We start from the raw sequence: 6,000 nt of genomic DNA, 5'->3' as shown, positions 1-6,000 counted from the left end.
AGCGTAGCCTAGTGGTTAGAGTGTTGGACTAGTAACCGGAAGGCTGCAAGTTCAAACCCCCAAGCTGACAAGATAAAAATCTGTCGTTCTACCCCTAAACAGGCAGTTAACCCACTGTTCCTAGGCCATCATTGAAAATAAGAATTTGTTCTTAACTGACTTGTCTAGTTAAATAAAGGTAAAAAAATAAATAAAAATTACTCTTCTCATATGTATATACTGTGCTCTATACCATCTACTGCATCTTGCCATCTTTATGTAATACATGTATCACGAGCCACTTTAAACTATGCCACTTTTATGTTTACATACCCTACATTGCTCATCTCATCTGTATATACTGTACTCGATACCATCTACCGCCTATGCCGTTCTGTACCATCACTCATTCATATATCTTTATGTACATATTCTTTATCCCTTTACACTTGTGTGTATAAGGTAGCAGTTGTGGAATTGTTAGGTTAGATTACTCGTTGGTTACTACTGCATTGTCGGAACTAGAAACACAAGCATTTCGCTACACTCGCATTAACATCTGCTAACCATGTGTATGTGACCAATAAAATTTTATTTAATGTAACTCTGCAGGAAATATGAACAATAGGGTACCATGACTACAAATGCCAATGATAGATGTGTGCACACTCCCTGAGGCAGTATTACTAGTGTTTTTCTAGTATTCCTGAGGCAGTATTACTAGTATTATTAGTATGTTTCAATGTATTCCTGAGGCACAATTACTAGTATTATTCTAGTATTCCGGAGGCAGTATTAGGCTACTGGTATGTTTCTAGTATTCCTGTGGCAGTATTAGGCTACTGGTATGTTTCTAGTACTCCTGTGGCTGTATTAGACTACTGGTATGTGTCTAGTATTCCCGTGGCAGTATTAGGCTACTGGTATGTTTCTAGTATTCCTGAGGCAGTATTAGGCTACTGGTATGTTTCTAGTATTCCTATGGCAATATTAGGCTACTGGTATGTTTCTAGTATTCCTGTGGCAGTATTACTAGTATTACTAGTGTTTTTCTAGTATTCCTGAGGCAGTGTTACTAGTATTATTAGTATGTTTCTAGTATTCCCGAGGCAGTATTACTAGTATGTTTCTAGTTTCCTGAGGCAGTATTAGGCTACTGGTATGTTGCTAGTATTCCTGTGGCAGCATTACTAGTATTATTAGTATGTTTATAGTTTTCCCGAGGTAGCATTATTAGTATGTTTCTAGTATTCCTGAGGCAGTATTACTAGTATTATTAGCATGTTTCTAGTTTTCCTGAGGCAGCATTACTAGTATTATCAGCATGTTTCTAGTATTCCTGAGGCAGTATTAGTAGTATTATTCGTATGTTACTAGCATTCTTGAGGCAGTATTACTAGTATTATTAGTATGTTTCTAGTTTTCCTGAGGCAGCATTACTAGTATTATCAGCATGTTTCTAGTATTCCTGAGGCAGTATTAGTAGTATTATTCGTATGTTACTAGCATTCTTGAGGCAGTGTTACTAGTATTATTAGTATGTTTCTAGTTTTCCTGAGGCAGTGTTACTAGTATTATTAGTATGTTTCTAGTTTTCCTGAGGCAGTATTAGACTACTGGTATGTTTCTAGTATTCCTGAGGCAGCATTACTAGTATTATCAGTATGTTTCTAGTATTCCTGGGGCATCATTACTAGTATTATTAGTATGTTTCTAGTTTTCCTGAGGCAGTATTAGGCTACTGATATGTTTCTAGTTTTCCTGAGGTAGCATTATTAGTATGTTTCTAGTATTCCTGTGGCAGTGTTACTAGTATTATTAGTATGTTTCTAGTATTCCTGAGGCAGCATTACTAGTATTATTAGTATGTTTCTAGTTTTCCTGAGGCAGTATTAGGCTACTGATATGTTTCTAGTTTTCCTGAGGTAGCATTATTAGTATGTTTCTAGTATTCCTGTGGCAGTGTTACTAGTATTATTAGTATGTTTCTAGTTTTCCTGAGGCAGTGTTACTGGTATTATTAGTATGTTTCTAGTTTTCCTGAGGCAGTATTAGACTACTGGTATGTTTCTAGTATTCCTGAGGCAGCATTACTAGTATTATCAGTATGTTTCTAGTATTCCTGGGGCAGCATTACTAGTATTATTAGTATGTTTCTAGTATTCCTGGGGCAGCATTACTAGTATTATTAGTATGTTTCTAGTTTTCCTGAGGCAGTATTAGGCTACTGATATGTTTCTAGTTTTCCTGAGGTAGCATTATTAGTATGTTTCTAGTATTCCTGTGGCAGTGTTACTAGTATTATTAGTATGTTTCTAGTTTTCCTGAGGCAGTGTTACTGGTATTATTAGTATGTTTCTAGTATTCCTGTGGCAGTATTACTAGTATGTTTCTAGTATTCCTGTGGCAGTATTAGGCTACTAGTATGTTTCTAGTATTCCTGTGGCAGTATTAGGCTACTGGTATGTTTCTAGTATTCCTGTGGCAGTATTAGGCTACTAGTATGTTTCTACTATTCCTGTGGCAGTATTACTAGTATGTTTCTAGTATTCCTGTGGCAGTATTAGGCTACTAGTATGTTTCTAGTATTCCTGCGTCTGTCAGCCAGTTTTGGTGCCTAGCTCGCTATAGGGAACAGTTCAGTCTAATGAGGATTCCTCTGACTCTTGACTGCATTCCAAATTCAGAATAAATGGATCAATATCCCAGCCTGCATTAATGCGAAAACTTAAATAGTGTTGGTCTTGTGTTAAAACCCATGTTTCAGCCATTTCTCTCTCCTTCCCCGGCTTGCCACGTTTGACCTCAGCTAAAATAACCACAGGTCCAATTTACATAACATGCCATGCTCCAACAGCTCTCCCTCTCGGCTCCTGTGTATTTAATTCAAGTGCAGATGAAATCGCGTCTTAAATCTAATAGGTATTTTTTTCTGCTTTCTTGGATAATGGGCGGACCGTACATTATATAGGCAGGCAGACATACACTATATTACATTGCATTGAGCATAATTTAATAGCTAGCCATGTTGATCTTGATTGTGTGGATAGATTTCACCCTTACTTGTGGACAGAACATTTGACATCCATTTTGTTTTAACAAGCTGGAGATGGAGATATGATGAGTGACCTGCTGTGGGATGTGTTGGGGTCAGAAGGTTGATGTTAACCGTTGTCACGTCACTCACATATAGTAGCCTATAGCTGAAAACTTGTCATCCAGCCAAGGCGATACTGTGTGTGTGTCATCTCACCGAGCGCATGCTATGCCACACCACCCACTCCACTCACAGTACTGTTTGCTGATGATGGTTCACGCTGCCCTGGAGTTCACGCCCCAGGCCCAGGATTGATACCATGTTGATTTTTAATGATGTACTGCTGAAAGGAAGGCAGGAGAGGACCCAGGCTAGACATCAGCGGTCGGCTCCAGCGGTGTGCTAAATGCCATTCTAATTATCTTGCTGCACGCTGAATGCCAGAAGTAAACATTTACACAGTTTACACTAACCCCATAACCCCCCAAACTCTGTTCAGTGTTCAGGGGATGCTGGATGCTCGTTGATGGCCGACCCCGGCTGTGAACCCTGCCTTGTTTTGCCTGTTAGGCTTGATAAACTCAGTCTCCATTTTGTGTAGGCTAGAGGATATTAGTACCACATCCATCCACTGTTAACTAGGAGTGCATCTCAAATTGCACCTTATTCACTATATAGTGCAGTACTTTTGACCAGGGCCCATAGGTGGTGTTACCGTCATTCAAAAGTCTAGACATGGTAGTGGACATGGCAATAGACAAAGGTAGGGACTTCATCATCTGCTGTAAATATTCCTATTGAAACCTTTTAGGAGCTTAAAACTTTCAGACAGATAGTGGGTATCTGATAGGTCAACTACATGACCACGCCCAGCCCCATCCACTCAGAGGCCTCGTTGTAAACTTCATCTAGATCTTAACAGGTCGTTATTGTAAAAAAGGATTCTCAATGACATGCCTGGTTGAATAACGGCAAACATTTCGATTTTAGATAGACTGAAGAAATAGTGTGAATATGGTGTTTAGTCTAATGACAATGTTAATACTGCTAGAGGGAATGGACTGTAGTGTTTTGTGGACATTACTGTAGTATTTTTTACAGTGTTTTTGTTTAATTTGTTATATATATTTTTTTATTTAACCTTTATTTAACCAGGTAGGCTAGTTCAGAACAAGTTCTCATTTGCAACTGCGACCTGGCCAAGAAAGCATAGCAAGTCGACACATACAACAACACAGAGTGACACATGGAATAAACAAAATATAGTCAATAATACAGTAGAACAAAAGAAAACAAAAAGTCTATATACAGTGAGTGCAAATGAGGTAAGTTAAGGAAATAAATAGGCCATGGTGGCGAAGTAATTACAATATAGCAATTAAACAGTGGAATGGTAGATGGGCAGAAGATGAATGTGCAAGTAGAGATACTGGGTGCAAAGGAGCAAGATAAATAAATAGATACTGTATGGGGATGAGGTAGGTAGATAGATGGGCTGTTTACAGATGGGCTATGTACAGGTGCAGTGATCTGTGAGCTGCTCTGACAGCTGGTGCTTAAAGCTAGTGAGGGAGATATGAGTCTCCAGCTTCAGAGATTTTTGCAGCTGGGTCCAGTCATTGGCAGCACAGAACTGGAAGGAAAGACGACCAAAGGAGGAATTGGCTTTGGGGGTGACCAGTGAGATATACCCGCTGGAGCGCGTGCTACAGGTGGGTGCTGCTATGGTGACCAGTGAGCTGAGATTAGGCGGGGCTTTACCTAGCAGAGACTTGTAGATGAACTGGAGCCAGTGGGTTTGGCGACGAGTATGAAGCGAGGGACAGCCAACGAAAGCATAATCATTAACATAGAAGTGTTTTTTTTCCACGTTGAGGAAATCTACTGGACAAATACTAAAATAGCAAATGTTCCATAACCTGTAGGTAGGTAGGACTGGGGTTTGAATGGATAGTACAGAGCTCTTTTATTTAAACTGGAGGATGTAAGAGACTTGGGCTTGTAACCCTTTTCTACCCCTCTTCTCTGGGGTGTTTGCAGTTCTCCTTTTGTCTTCAGCGACTTGACCTTTATTAAAGCAAGCTTTATTGGATAATTAAATTTAAAGAAAAAAAGACAAAAGGTAAAACTAAAACCAGGAGGGACGGAGGGGTTGGGTAGGGGATACAAACCCGGTTTAGGGGATAGTGTTGGGTAGGGGATATGAACCCAGGTTAGGGTTGGGTAGGGGATTTGAACCCGGTTCGGGGGTAGGGTTGGGTAAGCGATACAAACCTGGTTTAGGGGGTAGGGTTGGGTAAGGGATACGAAAACGGTTTAGGGGGTAGGATTGGAAACAGGATATGGACCAGGTTTAGGGTAAGGGTTTGAGGAGGGATTTATTTCTATAGAAAAAAATAGGGTATAGAAACTTGCTCTTCAGGAGTAGGTGGTTGAGTGGTTGTGGATGTTGCTTGTGTTTGTTTCCAGCGTCCAACAGGAGCGGGCAAAAAATATTACGCACAGGTCTTCTCCAGAGCAGCGACACACCGGGCACACGGCGGTTTGGATCTCAGGTAAGTATTCAGGTAAGTATTGGGTAGGTATTAAGGCTTTTCTGGGTAAGCCTGTATTATTTAAATAAAAAATAAATACATTAATAATAGGTCACTGCATGTAAGTATACTGTACATGTTTTAAAAGGCATGCAAGTTTGAAAAATGTTTGAAAACATGCTGGCCTTCTAGGTAGTTGCAAAGAAAAAGCCATATCCCAGACTGGCCAATACAAATAAAATATTAAGATGGGCAAAAGAACACAGACACTGGACAGGGGAACTCTGCCTAGAAGGCCAGCATCCCGGAGTCGCCTCTTCTCTGTTGACGTTGAGACTGGTGTTTTGCGGGTACTATTTAATGAAGCTGCCAGCTGAGGACTTTTGAGGCGCCTGTCTCTCAAACTAGACACTCTAATGTGCTTGTCCTCTTGCTCAGGTTTGCACTGGG

This window comes from Oncorhynchus masou, chromosome 30 (assembly GCF_036934945.1).
Source record: "Oncorhynchus masou masou isolate Uvic2021 chromosome 30, UVic_Omas_1.1, whole genome shotgun sequence".
Classification (NCBI taxonomy): Eukaryota; Metazoa; Chordata; class Actinopteri; order Salmoniformes; family Salmonidae; genus Oncorhynchus; species Oncorhynchus masou.
Note: the sequence above shows the minus strand (reverse complement) of the source record.